This window comes from Bombina bombina, chromosome 3, assembly GCF_027579735.1.
Source record: "Bombina bombina isolate aBomBom1 chromosome 3, aBomBom1.pri, whole genome shotgun sequence".
NCBI classification, from domain to species: Eukaryota; Metazoa; Chordata; class Amphibia; order Anura; family Bombinatoridae; genus Bombina; species Bombina bombina.
Genome location: NC_069501.1, coordinates 938,092,401 through 938,104,882, shown reverse-complemented (window position 1 = coordinate 938,104,882; position 12,482 = coordinate 938,092,401). Strand labels below are relative to the sequence as shown.

The 12,482-nt window shown below is 38.9% G+C and overlaps 1 protein-coding gene across 1 annotated transcript in view; it reads left to right on the top strand.

Moving 5' to 3' along the window:
• Positions 1-12,482, top strand: part of OLFM4 (olfactomedin 4) — a 129,347-nt gene that overhangs the window by 23,064 nt on the left and 93,801 nt on the right. The gene's annotated exons all lie outside the window — the stretch shown is intronic.

Here is a 12,482-nt window from a genome sequence, read left to right as displayed (position 1 = left end):
TAGTTAAATTACCTATTTTTTCATTGCCTTATTACCCCTTAGCAGCACACATCATATTTTAGTCCTGGGTTCACTATTTCAGAACAAAAAAGTTTTGTAATATATCTTTATTTTTTTTAACTATCTACTATTTTGCAGTCATGTCTGTACCTCCACTTAATTTGATTGACCCATTAGAAGGGACCCCTAGGGAACATACTGCATCCTAAAAACTTTCTGCAGTTTATTTTCCCTGTTTATTATGCAAAACTGTTCTAATGGGCCAAATTAGCCAGTTATGTGCTAACTGTGTCCCACATCTCCTCATTCAGAAGCCATAATTCTGTCAGTATGACACCTGGCAGACTATTAGTGCTCATATCTGTTTGTGTGGCCCAGGGGGATTCCACTGACTTCAAAATACTATGACAGAGATTTTAGCGGCTATCCCCAAACCAAGTAAGTGTAAGTGAAAATCAGGGGATTTACCTCAAACTACCTGTAATGCTCAGGGTTACCACCAAGCTTACAAAGCTCTGATTTGGCTGAGTCTCCGTCTGAGGGTAAAGTCTCCTCTGAGCACCTTGGTCCTCTGCCTCAGGTTGGTTCCATGTTAGATTTAAAATGGACCGAATCCACATACCTACTTTAGGACAGTGACATGCGGTAAGGTCAGAGGATGGTGAGGCATTGACTATGATACGCCCGAGAAGCCCATATACGAACCAAATAGAGGTAGCTTATATGTATTATTAAATTAGCAGGTTGCACAATGACGATTAGAATACTTTACAACAAATGCATACAGGTAAGAAACCAATTCATTTCTCGTTATATTAGCAAATACAGTTTCTCTTCAAGATTTGACAGTGAATTAAATAAATAAATTAAGGCATTAAAGGGAAGTAGAAAGAAAATTGCAATTTTGGAAGCTTGTAAGTGGTTATGTGAATCATCTGAGGTATTATCAGCTGAGTGAACAAAATCAAGTTGTCAGAATCCTTTGTCTACTCTATTTTATTGACAAACATTTAACAGTTTCAATTTAATGGCTATTGTATCAATCATGCAAACTAATACTATTTAAATGTAATACCAATAGTGCTGAATACCATATATTCTTTTCCCCTCCACTGGAAGCAAACAACTTGCTGTGGAATCTGTTGGCGCTCTACAAATAACCAATAATAATAATAATAATAATAATAACTTGCCCATGATCTGGAAACGTACACTACAGTTTTGTGCACAACTTAAAACCCTTTTTTATGTGAAAGCAAAATAGCAATTTTGGGAGGTGGAGCATAGTATACTTGCACATGCACCTGTGTACTGTCTTACAGATAGACACATAACACTATAGCATACTGGCATATGCACCTGTGTATTGTCTTACAGATACACACATATACACTATAGCATACTGGCACATGCACCTGTGTATTGTCTTACAGATACACACATATACACTATAGCATACTGGCATATGCATCTGTTTATTGTCTTACATATGCACATACATACACTATAGCTTGCTGGCACATGCACCTGTGTGTTGTCTTATAGATGCACATACATACACCATAATATACTGGAGCTTGTGTATTGTCTTATAGATGAACACATATACACTATATCATTCTGGCACGTGCTCCTGTATATTGTCTTATACATGCACACACATATACACTATAGCATACTGGCACATGCACCTGCATATAGTGTTATAGATGCACATACCTACACCAAAACATACTGGCATATGCACCTGTATATGTTTTTAAAGATGCACACACATATGCCATAACATACTAGTACATGATGCACCTGTGTATTGTCTTACAGATACACACATATACACTATAGCATACTGGCACATGCACCTGTGCATTGTCTTACAGATACACACATATACATTATAGCATACTGGCATATGCCCTCCCATTAAGCAACATGGATACCTTGCTAATTAAGTGTATGACCCGTGAGCTCCTCGTGACCCATACGCTCCCATATAAAGGCTTCTGTCTAAGCATACTCGGGAGCCAATCAGGTCTCACTCAGTCAGTGACATCATTCTTGTGGAGACTGGAGGAGGCATGTGTTATGCTAGAGCGGGATAGCTCACACGTGACTGAGTGTGACCGTGACGGAAGGTGACGGTGAAGGAGCAGCTGAGTCGCTGAGAGAACTTAGGATCTGTGACTTGTCCTGACCTGGAGTCTGACTTACCATAATGCCACTGACCACACCGGTTACTGTAAGTACACTAGTAGTTAAAGAAAATTCCCCCTATTCGAATCGTAAGCATGCCAGTCGGGAGTCAGCTCCGGCTCCAGTGTTCGTCTGCAGCCAACCAAATTTCAATAGATGATCAGATCATATATTGAAATTTGGGTGGCTGCAAATTAACACTGGAGCTGGAGCAAACTCCTCACCAGCCGGCTTACGATCTGATCCTGATCTCATATGCGGATGCGTGACAGGTATTACAGTTATATTCTTCTCTTCTGAATTGTGCCTTTTTTATTTATTGAAGGTAAAGGAGGAGTTTTGTGACAAAACTTTTCCTTTACCTGCAAAAAATAAAAACAGAGCCAGACACAATTCAGAAGAGAAAGAATATAACTGTAATACCTGTCACGCATCCGCATATATGATCAGAACAGATAGAGTTGATTCTTAAATTCTCTTTACGGTGCATCTGCCAGTTTGAGAGTAGATTTAGCATAGACAACGCTTATTAGACATTGAATAGAAAGGGTACATTTACACTGAGGGCTACTTTTACTTTAAAAATACAACATTTAATTTGATTATTGGGTAATGTCCATAGCTCTCCAACAGTTATATAAAGATGACTGCAAGCACAAAATGCATCTGTCAGTATGTTATGACGTATTTGTAAGACGCATCTGTAAGACAATACATACAAACTTACAGGTGCATGTGCCAGTATGTCATGGTGTATGTGCATCTTTAAGAAATAAATATACAGGTGCATGTGCCAGTATATTATGGTGTATGTATGTGCATCTTTAAGAAAATATACAGGTGCATGTGCCTGTATATTATGGTGTATATGTATGTGCATCTGTAAGACAATACACAGGTGCATCATGTGCCAGTATGTTATGGAATATGTGTATGTATCTTTAAGAAAATATACATGTGCATATGCCAGTATGTTTTGGTGTAGGTATGTGCATCTATAAGACAATACACAGGTGCATGAGCCAGTATGCTTAATTTTTGTTCCTTTTGCTCCCCTAGAGATCAAAGTCCCCTCCAACCAGAAGTATGAATCCTCCAAACCTTCCTGGAAACCAGGATCTTCTTGGTCTAAAAACAAACAGACCAAAAAGCCCAACTCTGCATGAACATCAGACCTCCATGGGAATGGTTTCATCTGACTCACGTTCCATGTGTTCAAGAAATTAGAATTGGAATAGGTTGGAAATGGGAGTGATCCAACCTATTCCACTATATTAACGAGGTCAGGGTTTCTACTCCAATCTCTTCATTGTCCCAAAATAGGAAGACACTTATAATCCTATTCTGGACTTTAAAACGTAACAAATTTGTTTGCGTACCCTCTTTCAAAATGGACAGGATCTGTACCATTTTGGCTCCAATTCAAGAGGGTCAAGTTATGACATCTATAGATTTAAAAGATGCATATCTGCATATTCCAATTCACAAGGATCTTTTCCAGTTTCTAAGGTTTGCTTTTCTCAACAAACATTACCAATTTGTGGCCCTCCCCTTCTGTTTGGCCACCGCCCCTTGCATCTTCACAAAGGTTTTAGGGTTTCTCTTAGCAGTGATCAGAGCTCAGGGAATTTCTGTTACTCCTTATTTGGACTATATCTTGCCCAAGCTCCATCTTTTTTTCTGGCTACTGTTCATACCCACAGACTGGTATCTTTCCTTTAGGAACATGGATGGGAAATCAATTTCCCCAAAAATTTGTTTGCACCAGCCACAAGGGTGGTCTTTCTGGATGGGATAATAGACTTGGTTCAGATGCGTTTATTTTTCATGAAACTTCACAGAACCAAACTTCAAACTGCTTGTCTTTTCCTAAAGATGGCTCATTCTTCATCTGTAGCACAATATATGGAAGCAGCGGCTCGTATGGTAGCAGCATCAGACACAGTACCTTTTGCTCGCTTTCATCTTTGTCCTCTCCAATTGTCCATGCTTCAACAGTGGTCAAAGTATTTTTTCGATCTGGAACAGCACATAGAGTTCAGTTCTTCAGTCAAAAAATCTCTCATGGTGGAGTTAAAGTCCCTATTTGATGGTTGGAGCTTCTTTCCTTTGGGTTATCTAGACCATAGTCACTTCTGAGATGGGTTGGAGTGCTGTTTGAGAGTCTCGAAGGGTGCAGGTAATGTGGTTCCCTCTGGAGGTGGGGTTACCTATCAACATCCTAGATCTTTGTGCAATTTTTTGGGCCCTTCAATCTTGGCCCCTTCTCAAACAGGAAAAAATATTTGATTCCAGTCAGACAATGTTATTGCTGTGGCGTACATCAATCATCAGGGAGTGACTCAAAGTTCCTTAGCTTTGCAAGAGGTATCTCACATTCTGTCTTAGGCAGAGCAAAACCACTGCACCCTATTGGTCTTTCACATTTCGGGAGTGAACAATTGTAAAGCAGAATACCTAAGTCATCAGTCCATCCATCCAGGGGAATTGTTTCTTCTTCAGGACATGTTCAATCAACTAGTTCTGAGGTACAATCTTCCAGAAATAGACCTAATGGTGTACAGATTGAACCGCAAACTTCCGGTTTATTTCACCAGGTCAAGAGATCCAATGGCTCGCTAGATAGATGCTCTAGTTTGCCCTTAGAACTTCCGTCTGGCTTATCTATTTCCTCCTTTTGTTCTTCTTCCAAAAGTCATTGCAAGAAGCAAACAAGAATCAGCTTCTGTAATTCTCATAGCTCCGGTGTGGCTCTGCAGAACTTGGTATGCAAACCTAATACAGAAGTCATCTCTTCTCCATGGGTTCTACCCCTAAGGAAAGCTCTGCTGTCTCAATGACCCTTGTACCATCTGGATCTCAAATCTCTGAATTTGATGGCGTTTAGGTTGAATGACTAGTTCTCAAAAAATAGAGGTTTCTCAGATTCTTTTATCTCTACTTTACTGCAAGCCAGAAATCATGTTACACAGAAAGTTTATCATACGTTCTTCTAGAGGTTTCTCTTGGAAATGTTAAAGAACCCCTAGAATTTTTCAGTTCCTTCAAGATGGACTAGAAAAGGGATTTTTGGCTAGTTCTTTAAAGTGTCAGATTTTGACATTATCGGGTTTGTTTCACAAAAAAACTGGTCAAAAATACCTGATGTTCAAACATTTGTTTAAGCCTTTGTGAGAATTCGCCTTGCTATTAGACCCATTTTTCCCCCCTTTGAAATTGAAGCTTTCTTCTACCCATTACTTCTGCTAGAAGAGTTCCTGAATTATCTGCCCTGTATTCAAACCTCCCCATCTTGATTTTTCATCAAGTTAAATCAGGAAATTGTTGCTCCTTCTCTGTGACCAATTCCTTCTAATTCTAAGGAATGCCTAATTCACAATTTGGATGTAGCCAGAGCCTTAAAATTCAATCTTTAGGCTACTACTTTAATCAGTGTTCTAGCTAGTTTGTCCACTTTTCAGGTCCCCGAAGGGGTTAAAAGACTACAGCAGTTGCCTTGCATTATGGCTAAAAAAGACTATTTGTAAGGCATACTTTTTTTTGGGAAAACAGCCTCCAAAAAGAGTAACTGCTAATTCTACTCTCATTCTACTAGATCTGTATCTACTACTCGGGCCTTCAAAAATGTCAGCTCCTTGGAACCCACCCACATTTTTATTAGATGGGCGATAGTTCTTATTTGCACCTCTTGACCCTGCTTTTTAACTCTCTCCAGTGCTTGGCTATACGTAAACTGAGTGGGGAGAGTAGGTGGGAGGGATTAAAGCTCTTCTCAGGGTTCTTGACCTCCTCCTAGTGGCAGGAAATATATCCTGAATTTTATGGACACCTATGGACTCTCCTGAACCAGAAATAAAGTAATTTATTTTTTATAAATCCTGTTTTTGCTTCTATCGGGTTGCACTCGTATTACAAGTTAAAAGTAAAAAGTTATCACTCGCAATCTAATCCGATGTGCGCAAAAAGCCAAAGTTATAATATCATGCACACGATAACCTATTCTCACAGATTTTTCCACTCAACTGAATCATCTGCTCTCCAACATTTCATCACTCTCTTGCCCAAACCTTGTAGCTTTACAATATAATTCTGAACTAAAATCAACACTTGACAAAGCTGCACCCTTCACTCTTCTATGTACATTAATCACTCAACGGCAACCGTCGTACACAAAACAGACCAGATATCTTCAATGATGTTCACGGGCTGCTGAACGGCAGTGGAGGAAATCACACACCTGTGATGATTTCCGGCATTATAAATTCATCCTTAAGTTCTACAACTCGGTGCTCAGTCTGGCCAAACAAGTTTATTTCTCCTCCCTTGTATCATCTCACACATCCAACCCCAGAAAGCTGTTCTAAAACTTTAACTCCCTACGACGTCCGCCTGCATCCCCGCCCACTACCAACTTCACTGCTCAGATTATTGCTGATCACTTCAAAAATAAAATTGACACCATTAGAAAAGATATCTGCATTTCACACCACTCAAAACTAGCAACCCTGCCCACCCATTCTATCAACAAAAATCTATGCTACTTCCCTCCTGTAACAGAGGAAGAAGTCTCTGTACTCCTATCTTTGGCTCATCTCACAACCTGCCCACTTGACCCTATTCCTTCACAACTTCATCCCTCTCTCTCTGATTCACTAACCCCTACCCTAACTCATCTCTTTAACCAATATCTCACCGCTGGCACATTTCCTGATAACTTCAAGCATGAGTCAATCATACCAATACTAAAAAAGCCCTCGCTTGACCCCTCCACCCCTTCTAAATATCAACCGGTCTCCTTACTTCCCTTTGCTTCAAAATTATTGAACTGACTGGTCTATAATTGGCTAACTCAATTTCTCACAACTAACTCCTTACTTGATCCACTGCAATCTGGTTTCCGCCCTAAACACTCAACAGAAACCGCTCTTACTAAAGTAACAAATTACCTTTTATAAGATAAAGCAAAAGGCCACTACTCCTTACTAATTCTTCTTGACCTGTCCGCTGCCTTTGACACAGTTGACCATCCTCTCCTCCTAAAAATACTACATTCATTTGGCATCCGAGACACAGCTTCTCCTGATTTGCCTCATATCTCTCAAAATACTCATTTTCAGTTTCCTTTAACAACATATCTTGTGATCCTATGCCTCTCTCAGTTGGAGTACCACAAGGCTCTGTCTTGGGTCCCTTGCTTTTCTCTCTCTATACATCCTCCCTTGGAAAACTTATAGCCTCCTTTGGATTCCAGGACCACTTATATGCTGATGATACCCAAATCTATCTTTCCTCTCCTGATATCTCTCCCTCTTTACTTAACCAGATATCCAACTGCCTCTCTGCAATTTCCTCTTGGACGTCTTCACACTACCTCCAACTCAATCTGTCCAAAACTGAGCTGCTTCTTATTCCACCCTCTTGGAGACATCCAACACCTGACATTTCTCTGATGGTTTGAGACTCTATTCTCAAAACCTCACCCCAGGTCTGCTGTCTTGGGGTTACACTTGACTCAAAACTCACATGCAACCCACATATACAAGTGCTTACCAAATCCTGCCGTTCACACTTACGCAACATTTTCAGAATTCGTCCCTTCCTTACTCAAAAAACTACAAAAATACTTATTCATTCCCTCATTTTTCCACGCATTGATGATTGCAATCTACTTCTAAATGGCCTTCCAAAACACCGACTCTCCTCTCTCCAATCTATTATGAATGCTTCTGCTAGACTCATCCACCTAAGTCGCTGATCTACATCAGCTGCTCCGCTTTGCCAGTCTCTACCCTGGCTCCCCATACACTCTAGAATACAATTTAAAGTATTAACCCTAACTTACAAAGCACTCAAAAGTCTAACTCCCAACTATATTTCCTCTCTCATCATGAAATATTCCCCATCCGTCCTCTTCGATCAACCTCTGACCTACGTCTCTCCACTCCTGTTATCTCTACATCCCACTCCCATCTCCAAGACTTCGCACATGCTGATCTTGTCTTCTGGAACGCTCTACCCTGCTCCATAAGACTGTCTCCAACCTTTTATAGCTTCAGACACTCCTTGAAAACCCACCTATTCAGAGAGGCGTACCATATCTCCTCCATTCCTAACCCGAACCAAACTAATACATGAACTGCCTGACTCACTGCTGCAACTACAACTGATGTGACAAGCTACCCCAACCTTATGTCTCTGCACCCTAAACCTGTAGATTGTGAGCTCTCCGGAGCAGCTCTTCCTCCTGTACTAGATTTGTTTAGTTTTGTTTTGTTATGTTTTGTATTTTATCACAATTCCTTGCCATTGTATTCCCCTATCACTGTACCCAGTGCTACGGAATTTGGCGGCGCTATACAAATAAATGATAATAATAATAATAAATCCCCCATAGAAGTCAAAGGAGAAAAAAAAAGTTAAAAAAAAGTTATAAAAAAAAGCATCCCACTCTTGTGCTAACCCGAACGCATTTTCTCAGGTGTGCTAACCTGACATAAAAATATGAGTATTTCATATTCCAATGTTCTTCACATAGCAGAATATGTTCAATTTATTCATAAACTCATATTTCTACATATATCATATGGAATTTTGGTACAATATATATCTATACCTATATATCTATATGATTATATATACATATAGATACTGTATATACAGATATATATAGGAATATCTATATAAAAATACTTAGAACATGTGAAGAACATTGGAAGTAAAATATTTACAGAAAATACATAGTTAAAACATTTATTAAATATGAATATTGCATAAATATGCTTTTACATGTTTTCATGTACTTGATAGGAAAAGGGCTTCAATGCACTTATAAATATGTCTATATATTTGTACATATGTATTTATTTTAAAATAAAAGTATAATAGGAGAGCATCACCTAGGGTAATTGAATACAAATAATACATATATCTATATATGTGATAGGTATATAGTAATGCAGAAACTGAGCAGCTATTTTAACAGAGAAAATGTTTAAAGGAAAAGAAACAGCGCTAATTTCAGTTAAATAATTCAAATATTCTGAAATATATAATTCTGTAAAAAGTTATTTATTTTCATAGATTCTCAATAGAAAAACAGTGCACATCAAAAGTTCTTACAAACGGAATCATAAAATCTTACAATAACTGCTAGCAATATAATACAAATGTAGAAGAGTGCAAAGAACGCTCGGTTAATAAACTATGCAGCAGTGTATAATCTTCACTGCGATAATCAAGCAACCATCTATAGGCTTCAAATCAAATTTACTATAAAAAATATATTAAAAACACATCAATGGGTTTCCATATTTATTTAAAAAAATGCTAGTATAAGCCAGCTATGGCGCACGGTGTATGCTGAACATCGCCTTTCAGAAAACCCCATTTTTCTCAATATTCCTGTTGAACAGATTAACTAGGTAAACAAGATGTTTGCAAATAAAAATACAATGGATTAAAAGTAAAACAAGACAAAACTTGTAAAAAATCATTCAGAGAGTGAATGTTGTAGAACGGTTTCCTGGCCAGACTTGTGTTTGTTCGTTTCCACTACGCGTTTCTGGGTCACGCCCCATCCTCATCTGAACGGTGATATTCAGCATACACCATGCACCGTAGCTGGCTTATACTAGCATATATATATATATATATATATATCCAGAAGTAAAAAGCACTCACCGGGTCTTTGTAGCAAAAACAAAGTTTAATATGTGACGTTTCGGGGTTGCCCCCACCCTCAGACAACTTATTACAGATTAAAATAAAGACTCACCCTTTTTATTCATAACCCCTGTCAGTGGCGTTCCGGAAGTCAGACAGCCGCGCCGTGCAACACTGCGTCATCAGTTGTCATGGCAACCGGACGCCACTCAACAGTTTCTAAGTACGATAATAATAAAGTGACAGAAGTATGCATAACAAAAAAAGATATCCCCAACAGCAGTTGCATATAATTTATATCATATGTACATTTAGCATAATCGTTATCCCACCTCAGCATATAAAGCAAGGAAAATAGGGTCTCAAGGAAGTAGCAAGTAACTACTCCTCCTCCGTGCCATACTATGGGATGGCACGGAGGAGGATCTATTATCCTGGTTTGCACGTGTGAATGATACTCACCCAACCATTAAGTTCAAAATGGTATATAACAACCGTAGTGTGGACTTTTTGGATCTGAGGATTTTTAAGAGAGGGGGACGATTACTAACGACACTATACACGAATGAGACGGACCACGACTCCTTGTTGCATTCTCACAGCTGTCACCCCCCAGCCCTCAAACGTGCCTTACCCACATCACAGTTTAAAAGAACGGCAAGAAATAACACTGATGACACCCTCCGGGAGCAACAAATGCAGGAGATGGAATCAAGATTTATCCAAAGAGGATACAACAAACAGGATTTGGCTCCGAAAAAAATGGATATACTGAAGTTGAAGCAAGAGGATTTATTAATCAATAGAGGAACCAAAGATGGGGACAATAGGATGACATTCCTCCCAACTTTTGATATTGATAAACCAGTGATTGTTGAAAGTATACACAAGCATTGGCCTTTAATTGCTTCTGACAAAGATCTGCCATTCTATGGGTCATCACCACCTAGAATCGGATTCCGGAGAGCCAGGTCATTGAGGGATCAACTTATTAAGACTGACCCTAGGAGCTGTTACATGAAGGAGACATGGCTACATGCCAAACCTGGTTGTTTCCGCTGCTTGGGATGTACAACTTGTAGAGGTCTGACAACTGGGAGAATATTTAGACATCCATACAAGAACAAGGTTTTCAGTATCAAACATCGGGTCACTTGTACAACCAAATACATAGTGTACCTGTTGCACTGTGTATGCGGTTTATTTTATGTTGGAAAAACAGTTGACGATGTCCGTACAAGAATGGCCAACCACAGATCAGCCATAAGAACAGCTATTGATCGTGGGGATTCCGATCAGCCAGTGGCCAGGCATTTTGCTTTGGCCAAACATTCAGTTTCTGATTTAAAATATATAATTATTGACCATGTGCCCCCACTCGCCAGAGGAGGCGATAGAGGGAAATTACTTTTGCAACGAGAATCGAAATGGATTTTTAATCTTGGCACCATGGCCCCACAAGGCCTGAATGTCAATCTTGATTGGTATTGTTTCTTATGATGTACATACAGCACAATGTTCTTTTTCTTTTCTTTTCATAACATGCTTGCAAGATATGCTTTTTATGAATTTTTCATCCTCCCCTTCTTCTTCTTTTTACCCTTCCTCTTCCTTACTCCTCTGACTCCCTTTTTTCCTTTCTTTCCCCCTCCGTTTTTGGCTAATCAAATTGTAGATCTATTGAATCTGGGTGACTATAAATTGAGGCTCTAAGGTTTATCATTACCGTATGTATTTTATTCTTGCTGCAACTATGTATTTAATAATCTGGTGTATTTTTTTTAATGGATGCTATTACTTTATGTAGATGCAGTACAGTATTAGTCTTTTTCTTTAGGATCTTTTGCAGCACTTATATCGTTTTCATCCTGAGCAATTATTAATTGTACTCTTTGAATATTGCCTCAGGAGTTTTGTGTCCATTCTTATTGGTTACAAAATTATTTACATACGATAGCCTTTTGTTTTTGGTTAGCATTACGATAATATGCGTTTGTCTATATTGTCAGTTTTTTCTCTATCTGTACAGCTGCTTCAATCTGTAACTTACGGTGTCAGGATTAGACTATATCCCCGTTTTTTTTTTGTTACAATTGCACTGTATTCATCTGATGCTTTTGAAGATCGGCTTTGATCTATGCTATATATGCATGGGGTATTGCTCTTCATTATACCCAGCGGTCTTTAAAGACATCAGTATATGTTTTACAGTATAGACACTAGCAGTATAAATAATATGACTTGATCATAGTCAATTTAGTAATGTTATTGCCACCAGAGCAGGTATATCACTTAGGGATTAGCAGAGTTAGGACTGAAATAATATCCCCGCTTGTTTATATTTACTTGCTGCTTCCTTGAGACCCCATTTTCCTTGCTTTATATGCTGAGGTGAGATTACGATTATGCTAAATGTACATATGATATAAATTATATGGGGATATCTTTTATTGTTATGCATACTTCTGTCACTTTATTTTTATCGTACTTAGAAACTGTTGAGTGGCGTCCGATTGCCATGACAACTGATGACGCAGTTTCGCACGGCGCGGCTGTCTGACTTCCGGAACGCCACCGACAGGGTTGCACTTGGGAGCTGGTTATGAATAAAAAGGGTGAGTCTTTAT